The sequence below is a fragment of the Heterodontus francisci genome, chromosome 36 (genome assembly GCF_036365525.1).
Source record: "Heterodontus francisci isolate sHetFra1 chromosome 36, sHetFra1.hap1, whole genome shotgun sequence".
In the NCBI taxonomy this organism is placed as follows: domain Eukaryota; kingdom Metazoa; phylum Chordata; class Chondrichthyes; order Heterodontiformes; family Heterodontidae; genus Heterodontus; species Heterodontus francisci.
The window spans coordinates 35,040,325-35,062,992 of record NC_090406.1 but is presented as its reverse complement, the minus strand read 5'-3'; positions in this window follow the sequence as shown (position 1 = coordinate 35,062,992).

Here is a 22,668-nt window from a genome sequence, read left to right as displayed (position 1 = left end):
GGCTGCAGTGCAGAATGAAGATCAGTGGCCCGGTGTATTCTGGCAAAGTCAGTGCAGTGCATAAAAATAAGCACGCAGCCTTAAATATAACTAAAGATGAGCATGAATTTATAGAAATTTATAGAAAGGGGAGCGGCTGTCTGCTGCATCTGGGGGTTCCTCTCAGGGTGTTCCTGGTGTGAATGGCAGGATCTTACCCCCTCTGACAGTGACACCAATGCCTCAGGAAGCCACAATGACAGAGGCGGCTCCTGTACCTATGCAGGAGGCCCCCAATATACCTGGGTCCTCCAGACCTCGGGTAACCAGAGGACGACTGCCAAGGCCATCAAAATTAATGGAACAGAAAGGTCAGCAGCCTGTTTCCACTTCAGCAGGCAGTGCTACTCGACCATGAACAGTTCTATGGTAGATGTATTTGCTTGCATGGGTGTGTAAGGAAGATTCATGAGAAACGTCCTGTATTAGTGAGTTGCGAGCCTCCCTGTGTGTATCTAATTGCGCCTTGCCCGCAGTTCCTCGGGGTCTTTATCGTAGTCTGCCTCCTCTGCACCCCCCTCCAATCCTTATCCTCAGAGGAGGCATAGCACTCCAGGATGTCCTCACTGTTCAAGGCTTCTCCTCTCTGTAGTGCCAGGTTGTGCAGAGCACAGCACACCACAACAGTGTGCGAGGCCCTTGCAGGGGCACATTGAAGGTCTCCACCAGATCTATCAAGGCAACCGCAGCTTCAGAAGCCCTATGGCCTGTTCGATGGTCGCTCAAGTTGTCCCTCTCCTCTGCATCTGTGTTGTGGCTCCACACAGGCGTAAGGAGTCGTGCCTTCAGTGGATAGCTCTTGTCACCCAGTATCCATCCTTGAGGGGCATAGGGGGCCAGAAAAGGCCAGGCATCTGGGACCACCTTAGTATGTAGGCATTATGACAACTTTGCACAGATCGGAAGGATTTGTTTGCAGTGGTCACAGACCAGGTTTATATTGAGCAGGTGGTAGCCCTTCCAGTTGATGAAGGTTGCTGCCTGGTCTGTGGGAGCCTTGATGGCCACGCGTGGAATCGGCGACACCCTGCACCTGGGGGACTCCAGCAATGGCCCTGAATCCGATAGCCCTCTCAGCCTGACTGTTCATATCAGTGCAAAACCACAAGTATGGGCCAGCCCTCTTGAACATGCCAGTGGTGACCATCTTGATGAAGTGATGAGCTGAAGACTGGAAGATCCCACAGATATCTTCAGAAGATCCCTAGAATGATTCTGAGGCATAGAAATTCAACGTCACAATGACCTTCACCGCCACAGGGTAATGTGTGCCCACCATTTCCAATTGGGCTCAGGTCCTCCTCCATCATGGTACACAGCTTAGTGACTGCCTCCTTGGAAAGGCGCAGTCTTTGGGAACTCTGCCATTTGCAGGAAGAAGAGCCTCTGATGGTAAACCCTCTCTGGTTGGTAGTGTCGTCTGTGCACAAGAGGCTGGTTGCATGTCCCTCTGCCCCCTCCGTGTCTGTGCCCCCTCCCAGCCTCATGATCCTGAGGCTCCTATGGGTGCTGTATCCCCATTCCCGGTAGCTACAGCTGCCTCCCTCTCTGGTGCTCCTCCTCTCTGGAGATCTCAAAGCCTGAGTGAATGAGGCCCATAGCAAATTGCTGCACTCACTTCTCAAGGCCTCCCACCCCCTCACTCTGTACACACAAGTGGCAAATCAGAGAGGATACTCAAACAAAATGCCTCCACTGTGCTCACAAAATTTGGCTTGTTTCCAGATTGTTACTGCCGCTGTTCACTCACTATCATCCCTGCTGCTATTCCACGCTGCGTCTCACAATGGCTGCTGACTGCCATAGCTGGTGAGGATCTGAAGCTCCATTGTTCTCATGCGCCCCTCACAAAATTGTAAAAAGCTGGTAATATCATGTTAATTGCCTGTTAACAGGCATAATTAGCTTCTCGTCACCTTCAAGCGCGGTCTCCACCCGTCAGCCTAGTCATCTTTGGGAATATCCCCTAGCAGCGTAAACACATCAGGCTTACCTCCCAACGTTACTCACTGCCTCCCAGGTCTCCACTGCACTGACAAAATTCTGCCCAGAGTTAACATTTTAGGTTGGTGACCTTTCGTCAGAACTGGAAAAAGGCAAGATTTCTATTTGCCTTCTAACATTTTCCAGTTCTAATGAAAGGCCTTCAACGCAAATGTTAACTCTGTTCCACAGGTGCTGCCTGATCTACTGAGTATTTCCAGAATTTTCTGTTTTTATTTCAGATTTCCAGCATCTGTAGTATTTTGCTATTGGCATGGTTAGTGCTTAGTAATTGCACACAGTTTCTAGCAAAATGTTGAACTGTAATTTTTTTTGGTGTGTTATTTCATTGCTGATGGTTGATTAACTCTTAAACTGTCAACAGATCCCAGGAAGCGATTTTATCCCCGAACAGACTCATTTTTTTGTGTCTTTACATCATGCACTGTGAAGCTAAAAGCGTATGTTCATATTTCAGTAATATTCGTACTCAAACATTGAGAGTAACTTTACGTTAAGCATTTGATATTTACCCTCAACTACAAAACAAGACACTTAAAAGACATGTCACGCTCATGAGAAGTGCAGCGATGAAGATACAGAACCAAATTGAACAGTTTGGACTTTTCCTTTTTAAAAGTGGATAATGTGCTATAAATTGGCCGCCGAAGGTTGGACCAACCTCGCCTATATATTCAAACTGTCTCACTGTCTGTTAAGGACAAAAGGATACATTCCAAGTTAAGAGGTGGCAATTACACCCATCCTGAACCGATCAAGAGACATTCCTGAATTGAATGGGTTCTTCTGAAACAAAGAAGGTGTGAAGTAGCCACATCGTGGTCCATTGTTGGTCAGCACAGGGAAGGGGCTCTGCATCTCCTAACAGAGGCGACACGTGAGAGATTTTTACCTTGAAAAGTAGCTCTCTGGAGAGAGAAAGAAAAGATCAAAACAACATCAACAAAAAGCCTGTGTCGCTGAGAGCTGTGAGAGGCCCCACAAAAACCAAAGAAGGAGACCTGCTGCAAATTCAACCCTTCAACTCGGTGCAGCCAAGAATTGAATATGGCCCCTGCCTCCAGACTGAAGTCTCAACCACCAGAAAAATCTACAAACAACCCAGGCCTGAATCTTTAAAAGAGAAACTGTCCTACAAAAAGATTCAACAAGTTTACCATGAACTGTTACCTCACTTCTAAGCACTTATCCTTTTCCTATCTATCTATTCTTTATGAGTGTGTATGTGTGTGTGTGTGTATGAGTGAATGCGTGCATGGGTGTGGTTATGACCATTTCAGAAATTAATATTGTTCAATAAATTGTTAATCTTCTGTTTTAAACCTACAAGAAAACCTGCCTTTTTATTTGACAAATAAAACACAAATGGTTAAAACCCTAGTCACAAAAACGCTTGCTGTGGTCAGTTGGGAGGTGAACAATGGGGACCGCCCACACCTCTTACCACCTGGTCGTATCACATAACTTCAGTAGAAAATAAAACATTTTAAGCACTTTAATTTTGCTCTACCAGCCAATGGGTGGTTGATGGTCGTCACAGACTCGGTGGGCCGAAGGGCCTGTTTCAGTGCTGTATCTCTAAACTAAACTAAAAAAACTAAACTAAACTAAACATGCCATTGACCCCTGATAGACAGGGTACATCCAGGTGGATGTCAAGAGAGAATGTATTTGGGCTGAGTTGTGATGCTTTCCACAGTTAAATAGCCTGCTGTCACTCATTGTTTAGCCTTACTAAACTGCACATGTGTGTTCTGAGAAGGTTGGGGGAAACCTTGAAGGTAAATTTAAAATGGAATACAAAACCTCTCAGCTACCAAGAACATTGGTACCAAACAAAAGTTGTGTTGTAAATAGTAAAATGCCACAACAAGGATTATATAATACCAATAATCTTGTTACAGACCATTTTATTGCTCTTCTGCACTATTTTTTCGGTGAGGTAAAGAAGGTCCCGTCTTTTAAAGATATTTTTCTCTTCTTTGTACCTTTGCTTAAAGCTTGAGCTGGATGATATGCTCCCAAGGCTTTACCAGTGATTGGCACTTTTTGTTTTGTTCCAGTTTAATAACTGTTCTCCACAACTTTCCTGAAGATATTGACTTGAAGATGTGGGGGATTCTTTCACTAATGTGGGCCATCCTCTGGTATCTTGCCTGAGTTATCATTCCTTTTGTGAGCCTAGAAAGTGAGTGTCCGCAGGTTGTTCAACCATGAAGGACATTACAGCTGAGCCCCAGACTGTGCTCACCAGATCTCTACACCCATGCATTTTTCAGTAACGACCGCTGCATAATAATCAGGAGTAAGAACTCTGACTTTTTTTTTCCTCTCCCTAACCCAGAATAGGGCAAATATAGTGTGCCAGCTGATGTCAGCTAACAGCACTGAGCATGGATCAGCTCTGGCATCTTTCTTGTCTGTGTGAATCAGGACCAAAGTATGGAGTGTGATTACTTATTGAACCATCAGGGTAATCACCAAGACTGCGTATTTCCACCTCCATAACGTCGCTGCACTCTGCCCCTGCCTCACCGCATCTGCTGCTAAAACCTTCATTCATGCCTTTGCTATGTCTAGGCTTGACTATGTCAACACACGGTTGGCTGACTTCTCATGTTCTACCCTCTAAACTTCAGGGTATCTAAAGCTCTGTTGCCCATGACTTATGTTGCACCAAGACCATTCACCCATCACCCCTTGCTCGCTAACCTACATTGGTTCCTGGCTAAGAAACACCTCAATTTCAAAATTCGCTTCCTTTTTTTCAAATTCCTCCATGGCCTGGCCCTTCCCTTTCTCTGTAACCTCCCCCAGCCTTACAACTCTCCGAGATACCTGCACTCCTCCAATTCTGGCCTTTGGCGCATCCCTAATTTAAATCACTGTTGGCAGCCATGTAAGGCCCTAAGCTCTGGAATTTTTAGGACGTTCCTCAAAACCTACCACTTTGACCTAGCTTTTGGTCATCTGCCCTAGTAAATCCTTATGTGACTCAATGTCAAATTTTGTTAATGCACTTGTGAAGTGTCTTGGGACATTTTATTGTATTAAAGGTGCTAAGTAAATATAAATTGTTGCTGTTCATCGGCAGCCTCAGAAGGCAGATGACCTGTAACATAAAAATAGCATTTTTCTAATTCTCCCGCGAGCCATCCTACGGTCTTTGAGTGTGATTGCCAATTTAGTACCAAATTGCAGGCAGTTTCATGATGTAGGCCTTACCTATTAGGGACTGGGTTGACAGATAACAAATTTTAAAAAGCACTGTTGCTGCTGCTGCAGTGCTGTTTTGGAGTGGTCATAATTAAGCTGAATAAATCTGTTTTCACTGCTATTTCATAATCTAAGTATCTCGGATTTCACTCACAGAAATAACTGCAAAACTATCCAAACCGCTGAGGAAAAGATGATGTGGCAAGCAATCAGGAAAAGTCATCAGATAAACTCCAACCAGATAGATTATTGTATGAAACTGATGACAATGAGAACCCTTCCAATTAAAAGGCAAAACAAATTCTCGATTCCTGTACTATTGCCTGCCAGGCATCACAGCCTATGCTCTGTATGGGTCGGAAACATTGTTTTTCTGCAAGCCATGTACAAAGTAGGTCAGTGGCCAATGGAGAGAACAAAATAATTGGAGGCTGGCAGCCAAGATGTAGCTAGATCTGAACGAGATAGATAAAGAGTGAAAAAGGTGGAAGCAAAACTGTCAAGAACGGGAATGGATGTTAATGATTAGCAATCTTAGATTGAGAAAGTTTGCGTACTTGCTCAAGTTGTACTCACGTGTCTCTTCTTTTTCTCTATCTTATCAATGTTACCATGATTATTGCTGCATTGAACCTTTCTCCTCAGCTGCAAGCATGGCATCCAATATCCTCTTCTATCCACCACCCCCAGTCCAATGCATCCTCACTGTGATGATACCAGATTCATTGCACTGTTGTTTCCTAGAATGTCAAAATTGCAACTCCTTCTATAAGCCAAGCTTGACATCACCGAACAACAACTTTTGCCTTGCCCATTTCTGAACAGTTTTAGATAGGTGACGTATTGGTGTCAGGATCATTGCTTTATTTCTGGGATTTGCTTTACTGATAACATCCAGAGTAGTTAAAGCCTCTCCATGATACAGTGCAGAAGTAATTAGAAAGAAATGAACTTCTTTCCAAAACCATATCCATTTGTGTTTCAAAAGGAATGAATAACCTGCCTCCTTCTGTAATATCTTCAGTTTAGCATCTTATTTGCCCTCTCAAAAAACCCACCAGTTCACATTTCTACTCATACCCTGGAGTTGTTCTGATGCAGTCTGATGCATCATTGGCCATCCCTATTCAGTAAAGCAAAGGTCAATATTTTGGATTGGCCCGGACAGCTAAGTGAGGGGATTTTTGAATTGGCAGGGTACTATACAGAGGAATTGAAACAGTGCCAAGAAGCATGAAGGTGAAAATGTATTTCTTTTCATCCCTCCAGTTTTCTCCCCTCCTGCCCTGAAGATGATGACTCGTACTGAGGTACTGTTCCACAACTTACAGGTGCTCCTTTATATCCTACTCAAGTTCATCGCATATGCCAGAGTGCAAGTGTTGCTAACCTCTTCAATCATAATGAGCCCATTCCACTGAACACCTGACTCTACTTATGTGCCCTCTCCAACATGAATCACTGGATAGCAATTAGGAGTGAAAACCCTGGGTGAATATCCATTTCTTTCTCTACAGGGGGCTGCGGCCAAATTTAATATTCTAGTTGCTTCCCTGCTGGAGATTGATTAACTAGGCACAGACCAGAAATTTAACCTGGGCACTTGTAGTCCTATGGATCAGTGCCATACTGGGCAGTGCGACTATCAGTCTTAGAAGCACTGATTAGGAGAGGCAGAGTTTTCAAGAAGAATTCCTGCAGCATTTCCCAGCCGTTTATGCAACAATACCAGACTATCGACCCTGACGGGTTTGTTCAGGAATCTGCAATGTATGCCATGGTATTAACAAAAGAAACAAGCTGAAGGCAAGGATTGACATGTTCAAAAACCCATCAAAGTGGTCTGCTGTTAGTCCAAACAATCAATGCATCCCATTGTTTGACAAGCAGGTCTGCAACACTGCTGATTCGTAACAAGGAGTTGAACTTTCAATGGTTCTTCTGCTTTGGGGTGTTGAGCAACGGTCATCCACTGTAATGAGTTTGTTTCTTTAGAGTAAGAATTTTTTTCCATGAGTGTACTTTCATGTTTGGTGCCAGTGGAATAAAGAGACACTGATCTGGAAGCTTCACGCATTCAGTGTGCTTTTTCCTGCATTTGCAGAAAATTCACAATAGATGTTTTTTAAGAAATATTGGGAATATAAGTGCTAATGAGGAAAATTAAACGATATATAGAACTCAACTTTCCTTAGATTTACCCTCCCTACCTTTTAGAGTGAAATGGGATGGTAATGGCTACTACCTCAAGATCTTGAACCATAAGGGAGTCAAGGCTTATGGGGAACAGGCTGGAAAATGGATTTGTGGCCAAGATCAGATCAGCTATGATCTTATTGAATGGTGGAGCAGGCTTAAGGAGCAGTATGTCCTACTCCTGCTCCTATATCTTAGTTATGTTCTTATTACCGCTACTATAAAATGGCACCCAAATTATCAGCTGTAAAACCTACCATTCCTCAGTTTCCTTTCCATGGATATTACCTTTTCCTATGTGGGGAGAGCAGACGATCTTAAAGGAAGAAAATAGTTTGGAGACTTGTTTTATCCCCATATGAGCACATGCATCCCATGTTGATGAAAGATTTAGGTGCCTTGTCTTTTTAAGTGAGCAGTCATTGAAGATGAGCAGGGCTCCTGGTAGCAGCCAGTGCTAGCCAACTTGCCTAGTTTTGAAATCAACTGGTGTATTTGTCGGGCTTACCCTTCGCATAAGTAAATTTCCCTGACAACCAGGTGCTGACAGAGAAAGAGAGAGAAGAAGCTGAGTGAAACCTCTATCAGTGACACAGAATGTGGATTAGCAACAGTGCTTGGACTTAACCTTGGCCACCCTTGAGATGTCATTGTAGCACATGCCATGTGTCACTTACTGGTATGGTGGAAACTGCACTGATAGCCTTTGCCACTTCCTTCCATAGAGCCTGAAAACCCCTCCTCTCCTGTTCTCAGACTCCAGTAGACAATCCCTCTTGCCTGACTAAACATAGCAACACCTCTATAGATGTATCTGGGAGAGTGGCTTCCCAACCTTCAAACCCTCACTGCATGGAGCCACCACCTCCACCCCCCTACCCCATCCCACCCTCACCCCACTTCACCCTCACTCCACTCCCTAAGCTCTTTCAGCCATTCTAACTGTTGTGCTTTGTGCTGCTGAATTAATGATGTCTCCTTTTTAACTGCTGCAGCCTTTCAAAGGCTTCAGAGGAAACTGTATTTCCCACCCTCCCTGTAGTGGTAACCCACTCAGGAGCAGTATTACCACTCCTGATTCATCTTGCACGTCTAACGATGGCTCTGAGCGGGGACGTCAATGGATTATTAGTGGATTAATGTGGGTGGAAGTCCAGCTCTCCCGCTAACCTGGCAACGGGAAGAAAATTGAGCCCAAAGTGCCTTAACCAGAGTGAGATAAATCACAAGTGACAGTTTTATGAGAAACGTTCCTATAAGTCTGCTCTTGCAGCTATGTGTATGCATGTGACTGGCACACAGACTTAGTACAAAGTTCTGGAATGTTATATATTTAAGTAGGAATTGGATTGCAAACAGTATTCTTGCATCGTCTTCTGTTCCACTTCTTTCAGAAGTCTGTCACTTCCTATTTACCGTTTCCTCTTTGCTTGAGCAACTGCATCCCTTGTGATTTCTGTTTCTCAATCTGGTGATGTTTTTCTCTTCTCAGCCACACACCTGGGTTATTTCATTCCATTTTTCCAATCAATTTTTCCCCTCGTTTCTATGTGCTGCCTTGTGTTGGGGGTACAATTCCACAGCAGTGTCTGCCTTCTAGTACCTCAGCTAAACAGGCATTCCTCGTGTCTGTGCAGCAGAACAGTAAGCGTCGGAGGGCTTTTTGACAGGTGGACAGCATCACAGCTGAGCCCAATCAGGTGCTTGACTAATATCTGTACACTCCCACTTCTCAGCATCAGTTATCAGATAAGGACAAGGAGGAGGCTGCTACTACAACAACAACTTGCATTTATATAGCACCTTTAACATAGCAAAACATTCCAAGCTCTTCACAGGAACATTATCAAGCAAAATTTGACACTGAACCACATAAGGAGGTATTAGGATAGATGAGCAAAGCCTTGCCCAAAGAGTGTCTCAAAGGAGAAGAGAGAGGTGGAGAGGTGAAGAGTTTAAAGGAGGGAATTCCAGAGTTTAGGGCCTAGGTAGTTGAAGGTACGGCTGCCAATGGTGAAGCGATTAAGATCAGCGATACATAAGAGATCAGAATTGGAGCAGCGCAGAGATCTTGGAGGGTTGTAGGGCTGGAATCAGTCATAGAAATAGGGAGCAGTGAGGCCATGGAGGAATTTGAAAACAAAAATAAGAATTTTTAACTCAGTGAGTTCAGGAGCTGAGGGGTGAACGGGACTTGTTGTGAGTCAGGATATGGGCAGCAGAGCTTTGGATGAGTACCAGTTTATGTAAGGTGGATGAGTGGACTGAGCATAACACTTGAGCTGCCACCCAGCCCACATGAGCTAACTCAGCACAGGCACATAATTTCTGATTAATCTGTCTCATTTCATATGTTATAATTTCCCATCTGTTTAAGCAATATTTCCATGAGTCAATTCACACAGTTTCATTCCTTTGAGCATTTCGCCCAGTACTATTTCTTGTAAATTTCACACACAGTATAATAATAATTCTTGTTAACTTTGCACAGTATCATTTCTTGTTCGTTTTGTTGTGTGTGGCATTCCAATAGCTTCACACAATTCAATTTCGTACAGAGTAGCTTCTTGTCCATTTCAGGTTTCATTAGGCTCTTGCAGTTTTGTGCACGAATCTGTTTTCTTATTCTTACATTCCTTGTTCTTCTTGTTTTCTCAAAATCTCTCCTCATCCCTCCTTCTGATGTATCTCTCTCTCCTTCTCTCACTGTGCCCCTTATTTTTTCATTCCTCTCTCACCCGTCTCTCTCCCCATTTCTCAATCTCTCCACCTCTCCCCATTTTTGTCTGTCTCTTACTATCTTGCCTCATCCCTCACTCTCTGTCTCTTTCTGTGCTCGTCATTCTCTCTCTCTCCCCCATTTCTAAATCTCTCAACTTGTTTTTTTGTCTGTATAGTTTAGGCTATCCTCAGTTCCCTTCCCTCTTTTATCCCCTCTGAAAGTGATGGCCAGGGCCACTGATTTATGATGACTGAATAAGTCATAATTGCATTTTTCCTAAAGGCTTTCCAGCATTAATATTTATTGATGTTTTGAAGCTTCCATTCTGCAGTTGCATTCATTTTCAACAAGCCAGTGGCCTTGATGATGACTCACTCTGGGTCATTATTCCACAGGTGTAAATGACCTCCTGTACATTGCTCAATAGCCTTTTGTTCATACCCAGACAATAAAAGTTAGTAGGCTATTCAGCTATGGGAGACATCATGGCCTAGACTGATCCTGTCCTCATCTGACGATCTCAAACATGCATTTTCAAACAGGATAATGATCAAGAGAGCGAATCCTGCCTGACTCATTATATCCCTAGCCTAGGATTGCTGAAGCTAGTGGGTGCAGCTTTAAGTCCATGCCAGCTGAGATCTTGTAACTCACCACAGCCCAGGTATTTGACCTGGGATCTTACTACTATATATCCACAGAACCACTGGTGGTCTTGTATTATGGAATGCTGTCATGGAAGGGACAGAAATGCAGTGCTCCAGCATGAGCTGTCAAGGGGTATGACAACTGCCAGTCACTTGCCTTGAACTATCAATGAGCCTTTGTCCTATGTAGCATTAGACCTGCTCTCGTCATCATCATCATCCAAGTGAAGACAGAAATAACTTCCAAATTTCCCTGAGTTCCTCTGTGCTATCTCCGTAACCTTCTCCAGCTCCAAAATAGACATCAATAACCCAAAGAACAAAGAAACAGGGTAATTAAAAGATTTTGTCCGCAAAATTGGGCTCAGTAGCACCGCTAGTGTTGAAAATGGCGGCCAATCACTTCTGGTCCAGAGTGAATTGCGCATTATGCTTGGAAGGGCGACTGTGCTGTGCATGTGCCAGAAGCATGCATTGTAGGCAGATTGTGACATCGCTCAGCGTCTAATACTAATTTGGCACCAAATCTGCCATTTTGGACCTCACGGGTCCTGTTAACACCCTCTCTTGAACAACCTCAGCTGAACAAGTGTTCAGCTATGCAAGGAATCCCCCACCCCACCCCGCCCCCCCCCCCCCCACACCCCAACCCCCACACCTCCACTGCCATTACTTAAAGGGGTCAGCCTGGAACTTCCAGGTAAGGTGCTTTTTGTTTTCTTTTGCTGCTGCTGAGTTAGTGGGAGTACTGTGTCCCATGTTGTTAGAGGAACTCACAAAAGTTGTTGGAATCAGAAGGGAGCGTTGCGGGACTGTTTCAAGGAGATCAATGGAGATTAAAGGCCTAGGAGTAGAAAGCCTGCTATCACTCATGGGGGTTATAGTTGCAGTCCCTTTTGGACTGCAGCACGACCAAGAGAGGGAGCACTGGCAGATATTCATAGAGGGAGGAAGAAGGGCCTCAATAGAAGGCCGTATCCACCAAAAATGTTCAGAAAGCACTCATCCTATTCCATCTCAGTGAGGAGCAATGTCTGTGGTGGCTATGATTCACCAAGGAGGGAGTCACTGAGCTGTGCCGCCTTCTCGAACCAGACGTGCAACCGCAGAGCTGGGCAAGGATGACCCTGCCAGTGGCCATGAACATCACAGTGGCCATCAATCACTTCAGGGTCCTTCAAAACTGGAGCCAATAACATCGCCAACATCTCTCAGTTCACCGTCTATTAGTGCATCAGGGAGGTCACCAAGGCCCTGTACACAAGGAAAAGGGGCATCACAATCTTCTGTCAAACCAGAGAGAAGCAAGATTAACAAGTACGTGTCTTTGCAAAGGTTGGAGATTCACAATCGTGCAGGGAGCCATCAATTGCATGTACCTGGCTCTGCAGACGCCACATATCAATGGGGAGATGCACCATAACCACAAAGGGTTCTACTCCCTTAACCTGCAGTTGGTGTGCGACCATGCACAGAGTATCATGTCAGTGAATGCCCGCCATGCTGGCAGGACCACAATGCTTTTATCCTGTGCCAGTCAGCCATTCCTACCAAATTCAAACCACCACGACAAGCCAGCTGGCAAGGGCTACCAGCACTACACATGTCTCATGACTCCCCCCTGCCACCTGATCACATGTGGACAGGATTTGTACCAGAACATTGTGGAACAAACCATCAGTGTTCCAAAGCAATGGTTCCGCTGCCTGCATAGCATGGGGGAGCCCTACAATATTTATGAAGTATGCGTCCAAATTCATGGTGATATGTTGCATTCTACACAACATGGCTGTCATGAGGATGCCACCAGTCCTTCAGCAAGCACCTCAGGAGGAGGAAGAGGAAGAGAAGGAGGAAGAGAGGAGGCATTCGAGACATCATCACTGCAGGCGAGCTGTCGAGATTTCCATCACACTCCTGACCTGTACCTTGTAGATGATCGAAAGGTTTTGTGGAGTCAGGAGGTGAGTTACTCGCTATAGAATATCCAGCCTCTGGCCTGCTCTTGTAGCCACAGTATTTATGTGACTGGTACAGTTACGTTAATTGTCACTGGTGGCCCCCAGGATGTTAATGGTGGGGAATTCAGCGATAGTAATGCAGCTGAATGTCAAGGGGAGATGGTTAGATTCTCTCTTGTTGAAGATGGTCATTGCCATTATGTGCCACTTATCAATCCAAGCCTGAATATTATCCAGGTCTTGCAACATAAGAGCATGGACAGCTTCATTACCTGAGGAATTACGAATGGAACTGAACACTGCACAATCATCAGCGAGCATCCCCACTTCTGACCTTATGATGGAGGGATGGTCATTGGTGAAACAGCAGAAGGTTGGGCCTAGGACAATGCTCTGAGGAACTCCTGCAGCGATATCCTGGGGCTGAAATGATTGGCCTCCAACAACCACTATGCTAGGTATGATTTCAACCAGTGGGGCGTTTTCCCCGTTTCTCAATCACTTAAATTTTACTAGTATTCCTTGATGCCACAATTGGTCAAATTCTGCCTTGATGTCAAGGGCAGTCACTCTCACCTCACCTCAGGAATTCAGCTCTTTTTCCCAAGTTTGGACCAAGGCTGTGATAAAGTCTGGAGCCAAGTAGTCCTGGTGGACCTCTGGCTGAGCATTGATGAGCAGGTTATTAGTGACTAAAGTAAAAATAGAAAATGTTGGAAATATTAAGCAGGCCTGATGGCATCTGTGGACAGAGAAACAGAGTTAATGGTTCAGATCTGTGACCTTTCACCAGGCCTTTTGTATTGGTGACTAAATGTTGCTTGATATCTCTCTGAACAACACCTTCCATCACTCTGTTGATGGAGTGGTAACTGGTCAGATTGGATTTGTCCTGCTTTTTTGTTGACGGGACACATCGGAGCAATTTTCCACATTGTCAGGTAGTTACCAGTGTTGTAGCTCTGTTGGAACGGCTTGGCTAGGAGTGCAGCTAGTTCTGATGCACTTCTTCAGCACTACAGCTGGGATGTTGCCAGAGCCCCTAGCTTTTGCTGTATCCAGTGCACTCAGCCATTTCTTGCTATCACATGGAGTGAATCGACTTGGCTGAAGACTGGCATCTGTGATGCTGGGGAGCTCAGGAGGAGGCCAAGATGGATCATCCATTCGACACTTCTGGCTGAAGATGGATGCAAACAATTGTTACTGTAAAATTAATGTTTTTTTAGTACCACAGTGAAAATGAATAAAACTAGTTGGTCTAGGAACACTGGAGTATCCATGAAACTGTTGACAATCTGAGTTAATTTCAAAGAAAACTGGTGTGCACATAATTTGGAATAGCAATTACGTATCATTGCTGCAGATGACCTACACAACTCGATCACAACTAAGTTGCCTAAGAGTTAAGGTATACTCATTCCTGAAATATTACACAATGTGGATCACTCACGCCTGTTTTGTGCTTCTAAAAATACAACGCTGACTTAACTCAGCAAAATAACTCAACAGCATGACTGCACTTGTGGATTAGACCCAGAAGGGACTTAATCTAATTTATAGTTTAGCGTCAGGCAACACATCCAGCTTCTTGCAGGATGCTTTTTGATATTTACAGTTTAGCTGTGCTCTACAGAAATAACCAACAAGCTTTTAAATTAACTGTAAGTAAACTAAATGTACTTTAGCTAATCTCCCCCTTCCCAAGTTTTGCTCCCTTTCCTCTCGAGCTTATTAACTCTTGATCTGATTTGATTCCATGGCAGCCTTCCAATATTTTTCCCAAATACCTACTTTTCATGTGTGATTTTGGATAATGGGGTGGGGGGGGGGGGGAGGCGGGGGCGGGGATAAACTAACTATGAAAAGCATCACAGTCAGGTGTGATCTCTCTTGACACATTGATTTTGCATCTAGAGATGGAAACCTGAATATTCTGATTGGCATTATTTAAGGTCGGAGGTGTCCAATGGGTTAAAATAACACCAGCATTAAAGTGACACCATTTGGAAAATTTGGGGTAGTACTTGGCATAATTAATATTTTCGTTGTTGTTCCCCTATATATAATGTCTCGATATATTCCCATTGTGAATTTGTATTAATTCTCTTATTGGGCAAGAAAGGAAATAAGCAATTGCTATATAACAGAGAGACTTGCATTTATACAGAGCCTTTCATGAGCTCAGGACATACCAAAGAACTTTAGAACCAATTAAGATCTTTTGAGGTGTTGGCAATGTTGTAATATAGGAGGAAGTTGGCTGGTCGCAGACCCACACAGTCAATACATGGATAGTACAGCCAACCTGCTCACTATCATAAAAAGATACCTTGTTACACCACATATGATGCACAATGGACTGCACAGAATCCAATGCTGATGGTAGAGTGGGCCAGTGCTGAATGAAGGTCTCATGCCTGCTGCCAGAATACTGAGCATTCACCTGCATAATGTGCTGAACATGGTCACACATCAACTGCATGTTCAGGGTGTGGAAATCTTTGCAGTTGCAATACATCTCTGCATTTAGAAGAGACGCCCACAAAGCACCATGTGTGCAGTCAATGGCATCCTGTGCCATAGTGAAGTCTGCCATCCTAGTGAAGCCATGGGCAATATATGCCTGCTTTGCTTTGGAAAGAGAGAATGTAATGCTCCCCTCTCCTGCATACAGGCCATCAGTTATCTCCCTTATACAGGTGGGCAGTGAACTGTAAATTGTTAATGAAGTCAAGTACTCTAACCTGGAAAGATCCTGATGTGAAGAAGTTCATGACCTCAGTTACCTTTCAGCCACTGGCAGCACCTTTCTTGCCCTACTCTGAGGCTGCAGGTCTGCCTGCAGCAGGTAGCAGATTCCTTCATAAAATGGAGATGTGACATACAGGCCAGGATATTATCTTGGCAATAGGGGTATCGACACCCAGAAAAAGCGACACCAAGAACTGCATGCCGCCTTCTCTGTGGGAGGCCCCCCGAATTTAGTGCCAATTAGGCACTTAACTGGACAGTGACGGCCTTCCACAGGATCAAGGATCCCAACAACAGAAGTCCCACCCTCGGAGAGCTGCCAGCCAATCAAATGCCAGCCGCTCTTTCACTGACCAGTGCAACCATGGAGGTGGTGGCTACTTCCAGTGGAGCACCTACCCAAGACCCAGGAGCGGTGCTGGACCCAGGCCACAGATAGGTCAGGGCAGGAGGGGTTTCACGGGGTGGGGTCACAGGGGAGGAGGTGTAAGGGGGTCAGTAGTAAGGGCAGGAGATGGCTCTCAGCTGGCCCTCCCAGCACTCGATGCTGGGTCCCTCATTCAGGCACTGTGCCTTTTAACGAGGGACCCCACCCCCACCCCCGGCCAGAGTCTGGAAACAGCCTGCATGACCATTCGTGCTGTGCTTCCCGTGTGGCGACAGGGCTTCCCGCCGCATGGCTAATTGCAGCGTCAGCAGGATAAAGCCCTTAATTGGGCATTAATTGCCTAGTTAAGGGCCTCAATTGGCAGCGGGATGGAAGGCCGCTCACAGGCCTTCCGGCCCCGGACAAAATTTCAGCAGAGGCAGAAGATGGCGGGGTCTCCCCCCACCGCCACCATCCCACCTGATTTTATGCTCTCTCTGCCTCCAAACCTGCTGTGGGGAGAGCATAAAATTCCCCCCACAGTTCCTCATTGAGGTTGAGGTGGGAGAATTTCTCCCTCCTGGTTGGATAAGGCCTCCTGCTGAGAACCCTTCTCCCCCTCCTCCTCCTCCCTCTTTGAGCAGCTTGTCCTCCTCTACGTTGCCTCTGCTCAATCTTCCTGTCATGCTATAGGCTAAGGAGGATGATAACTACATTATCCATGACTGGCAGCAAGTGGTCTGACCAGAATCCTCGAAGTGAGAAGCAAGGCCTTCACCATGTGAAACACCACTCCCTGTAGGCGTCACCAAATTAAATATCAATACAAACCACCAAACACTTCTTACTCAGCAGCAGCCAATAGAAATCAATCAGCAACTACTCTGAAAGTAGTTGATGATCCCTTTAAATACTACCTGTGGGGGGGTGGGGGGCTGTGGGGTCCTTCCTGCTGCTGAATGTATGTTCAGTTGTGTGAGATTAAGACAGGACATTAGCTGAGCATTGAGGTTGAAAACAGCACAGCTACAGTCAAATCAGCCTTACATCTGGCTGATGTCACAATCTGTCTAGTCTGCATACTTATAATGCATGATCCTAACACCCACGCTAATGCCTTCATCAAAAGGGTATCCATCGCGGCTATGGAGCAAAATTATGCTGCCTACCCATTGTACTGATGAAGCTCCATCCAATGAATCTGTAGAAAGGAACTTCAGTAAAGAAATGTCCTTTCAGTAGCAGTAGGTATTGCCAAAGATGGATGAGCTGTCACATTGATCCCTGCAGTGGCTGTTTCCACACCAGATGGAATGGCACACCTGTAAATATTATTGTCTGGAAGCCTTCCCTGGAGCTAGTATGGTTTAAAAAAATCCTGCTGTCTGGCTCTGAATATGTACTTTGTAGATGTAAGAACTAGGCATTCAGAATTCAAAACAAAATTCCAGAGTTGGAACATTAAAAGCTATGGAGGGATAGGTATAGTAACGACAACAGAGATGTGGCTTACATTTGAATGGGATTAGAAACTTGACTTTCCGTGTTCTAACACTTGTAGCAGATGTGACGGAAACCACACCTGCCAAAATGAGACATATTAATTTCGTCATATGGAACATTATTTTTGAACTGTTAGTGGACTTGAAATAGCTTGTTCAAAGAGACCACAACAGTGGCTGAAAACATGACTGCACATTTGCATTCTAAAAGACAGTTGCATGAAAAAGACAATGGCAGTACTCCCTGATTCAATTAGCCAGATGGATTTTATCAATGAGCCAGCATTCCACCATCCCCCACCCCCCCCACTGAGAGTATCTAGTTAGCTTGAAGAAATCCACAAACCTCGCAGGAGAGGCTGTTCCAAATAAGGAGCTAGTCACATGACTAACCTGCTTGCCAACCTGGAGGTTTTTGATTTGTGCCTGACGCAGAACAGTTTTGGGAAGAGACTGCACCTGAATTTCAAGAAGAAAGCATCTCTCTCTCTTTCATGCAAAGTTCCAGGGACCCATGGAAGTAACTCAAGCCTCAAGACAGAAGGCCAGCAAAACAAATTTGAAAGTGTGCACTGGGCCCCAACGAGAACTGCAAGACTTAACTTCGATCAAAGACTTTTCATACAAACCAAAACCAGTAAGTAAATTCTATCTACAACTTCAAACCTTTCCCCTTTGATTATTTCTCCTTTTCTGTCTCTGCGTACGTGTTAATCGCATATGCATGCTAGCGAATTTTAAGGTTAATATACTTACACCTTTCCTGTTTAAATCTGAGAAAACTTGTCTGGTTGATTTCTTTGCCATTACAATTAGAGAGCAGTGAGCAAGGATTCACTGAAGGGAAGCGAAAAACACAGTGTTTTAAAAATAAAAACCTGTTACGGCCAAACCAGGAAAGGGCTGAGAGGGAAGCCCTAGACCTCTGCCTCACCTGGTCGTAACACAGGCTAAAAGGAGGTGGGACGGGTACCAGTGTTAGTGGAGGATTCTATCATAGCACAAGAACCTAAGAATATCCTAGAGTTGTGTCAAGACAGAATCTTTATGAATAAAGTTAAGTAGGAAAAAAATGTGCAATTCTTTGTGTGGATTACAGGCCATCAAACAATGGAGCTGAGATGCAAGATGAGAGCTGTAGACAGTTCGCAGAGCTGTGTAAGAGTAACAGGGCAATAACAGGTGATTTTAACTATCTCAAGATATGTTGGAATACGTGGCCAACTGATGCAAGGTAGGGTACAGACAGCAGAATTCTTGATGAGCTCAAGTTCATGAATGGTGGAAGAGGGGAGGCCAGCCAGGAGAGCATTAGAATAGTCAGGTCAAGAGATAACAAAGGCATGGATAGGGTTTCAGCAGCAGATGCGTTAAGGTAGGGGTGGAGTCATGCGATGCTATGTAAGTGGTATTAATGATGGAGTGGATATGTGGTTGATAAATCACAGGAGAATCAAACTTGCCACCAAGATTGCAAATGGTCTGGTGCAGCCTCACAAAGTTGCCGGGAGAGGGTTGGAGATGGTCGTTATGGAACTGTGGGCTGAATTTTATGGGCTCCTTCAGGATGGGAACAGAGGTGGGGGGAGAGGGGCATAAAATGCGCTGGAAGGTAGGGGTAGCGAAGTTACCGTCTCCTTCCCGACCCCTTCCAATTTAGTTCCGGGAGGGGAAAGCCAAGGACGGCCTTCCCGCCCTAGGCCAATTGAAGCCCTTAAATAGCCAATTAATGACACTTCAGAGCCTCTTCTGCCTCTGCCTCAATTTAATAGAAAGCTGAGGGGCCTGCCACCGCCGCGGGGAGACACAGCCAAGTAAAGCCTGGTGGCCTTCTAGTAGTGTTCGGGGGGGTGTCTCCATTAGGGGCAAGATAAAGAGATGTGAAAGACCAGGCGGCTCAGCAGGCTGATAACTGAAACTACGGCTGAGGTCCAGGTGTGGGATAGCATGAATGGAACACTATAAGAAAGGACAACATTGAAACATGGGGACTGCAGTCAGGTGAAGAAGGACGGGGACCGGTCTAGAACCAGGCCTACAATCAACATTGGTGATGACCATCCGCATGAGTGATTGTAAGTTTCAGTCAAATTATATTGGGGATTATACTGTGGTTTTGTTGGTCTAATAAACTAACGAATTTAGGTTGAACCAAAACTTGTTTGTTGTGTGTATTTTGTTCTTGTAATTCCAGGGTCCAAGAATCATTGTAAGGAGGAAGGGAACTGAAACCTCTACAAGCCTTAGTCTGCTAACCCAAGGAAAGAAAATGCCTTGGTAAACCACTGGATTATTTTAACATATAGAAACAACCATAATCTCAACACAAATAAAATTCTAAGAACCCAAGGGAAATATAGATTAGATTAGAGATACAGCACTGAAACAGGCCCTTCGGCCCACCGAGTCTGTGCCGAACATCAACCACCCATTTATACTAATCCTACACTAATCCCATATTCCTACCAAACATCCCCACCTGTCCCGAGATTTCCCTACCACCTACCTACACTAGTGAGAATTTATAATGGCCAATTTACCTATCAACCTGCAAGTCTTTTGGCTTGTGGGAGGAAACCGGAGCACCCGGAGAAAACCCACGCAGACACAGGGAGAACTTGCAAACTCCACACAGGCAGTACCCAGAATTGAACCCGGGTCGCTGGAGCTGTGAGGCTGCGGTGCTAACCACTGCGCCACTGTGCCGCCCTAATTGTATTACTTCATTGCTATTTGTTACATTACAGTGACTATATTTCAAAATTGCTTAATTGTCTGTAAAACTCTTTGGGACAGCCCAAGGTTGTGAAAGACACTATGTAAATGCAATTCTTTCTTTTCTTTCTTTACTGCTGTATGTGCCAGCTGAGCTCAGAGAAAGATTAAATTATGATAAATTTCTTTACTAATTACTTCCAGCATTACATTATCTGGCTTAATAAATGCCATCAGTAGCAGGAACTTGCCTCCTTGTGATTATGGTGCTTTCTGAATGTTTACCTTTTGTTTAATAGCTGTTCATTGCCTGACTGGATGTGAGCTTGGTTTCAGTTCTTATATTTGGACTATTATCAATGGTGTGGCCAATCACAGGCAGGTACACAATATGAATTAGACTGGTCTCCAGTGGGTCATTTTGAAATATCTCGCCAGAATTTTACGTTGGGTGGGAGGCCAAAATGTTGGGGGCGAGCCCGCTTCCACCAGGCCTGGGAGCCACGCTATGATTTTACTTGGCCAAGGCCCTTAATTGGACTTGGGTGGGACTTCCATCTCTCTGAGGCAGGAAGTCCCACCTCCAAGAGCTGCTGGCCAATCAGTGGGCTGGCAGTTCTCAGTCCCAGCAGCACCCCTGGGAGCAGCAGCCACTTCTGGGACTGTACCCAGCCGCAACAGCAAAAAAGAGGCTGGCCCCAGAAGAAAGGTAAGCATGTGGGGTCTCGCAGGGGACAATCAGCCGCGCCCCAATGGGCAAGGGGGGGGTCGTAATTTCATGGGGGCGGTTGGGGCTTCGGGGAGCCCTCCTTGGGGCACGGGGTACCGGATCAGGAGGGCCCACCCCCAGCCCACAAGGATGTTGCCAGGTTTTACTTGGCGACCTTCTGGGGGTCTAAGGTGCCTGCCGGCCACTGGTAAAATACCAGTGGCGATGGGAGGAGGCCCTTAAGTGGTGGTTAATTGGCCACTTAAGGGCCTTGATTGGCCTGGGGCAGGCGGGCTGTTTCTCGCCACCTCTGCCCCTGATAAAATTGCAGAGGAGGCAAGAAGGCATTGAGAATGGCACCCTCCACCTTCCACTCAATTTTACGGCCCCCCGCCACCAGCCCGCTCTTGTGGGGGTTAGATCAAAGATCTTATGGCACAAAGCCGTAGTCAAGAAGCAGAGAGGACGGAGGGAAGGAAGTGGAGATCGTGGTGAGAGGGGAGGAGAGATTGTGGTTGGCAGGAGATCATAGTCAGGGAAGTATGGAGTTCGTGGTTAGGGAGCAGGGGGCGGGGTTAAGGCAAAGATCTGTGTCAGGAGATGAAGACATCACAGGGAGAGGGGGAGAGATCATGGTCGTTAAATCTGAAAATGGTCAGTTTGGGGTTGAGTTTGACATTTTTTAATTTTTTACTTCTCACCCGAACCCCACCCACCCACTTTTGAGGATTAAATTTCCTCCCTTTGCATTACCTAACCACAACTTTTTACCTTTCCCTCCCACCTACATTGTCAAAATTTGGGACCTACACTACAGGTGTGTACTCTCCACTCAGGTTTCTCAATTTAGAAAATCACTGGGTAGCAGAATATTCAAGAGAGAGAAGAATTAACAAAAATAACAACAATTTGTAATTTTTTTATTCTTTCATGGGATGTAGGTGTCACTGGCAAGGTCAGCATTTGTTGCCCATCCATAATTACCCTTAAGAAGGTGGTGGTGAGCTGCTTTCTTGAACTGCTGCAGTCCAACTGATGCTGTTAGGGAGGGAGTTCTTGGATTTTGATCCAGCGACAGTGAAGGAACGGTGATATAGTTCCAAGTCAGGATGGTGTGTGACTTGGAGGGGAACTTGCAGGTGGTGGTTTTCCCGTGCATCTGCTGCCCTTGTCCTTCTAGATGGCAGAGGTCGCAGGGTTGGAAGGTGATGTTGAAGGAGCCTTGGAGAGTTGCTGCAGTGCATCTTGTAGATGGTACACACTGCTGCCACTGTGCATTGGGGTTGGAGGGAGTGAATGTTTAACATGGTGGATGGGGTCCTAATCAAGGTTTGTGCTGGATGGTGCCGAGCTTCTTGAGTGTTGTTGGAGCTGCACCCATCCAGACAAGTGGATAGTATTCCATCACATTCCTGACTTGTGCCTTGTGGATGGTGGACAGGTATTGGGAAGTCAGGAGGTGAGTTACTCCCACAGAATTCTCAGTCTCTGGGAATTATATAGCACCTTTAATGTGGTAAAATGTCCCAAGGCATGTCACAGGAGCATTATCAAACCAAGCTGCATAAGGCAATATTAGGGCTGAAGAACAAAAGCTTGTTTAAAGAGGTGCATTTTAAGGATCGTCTTGAAGGAGGAGAGAGAGGTAAAGAGGCAAAGAGATTTATGGAGGCAATTTCGGAGCTCAGGGTCTAGGCTGCTAAAGGCATGACCACCAAGCAAACTAAAAGCAATCCCCCATATGCCATGCTTATATTTGGAATCTAACAAAGGGGAGTTCCAGAGTCCTTTAGTTGCAGTGTGTACCATCTACAAGATGTGTTGCAGCAAGGCTCC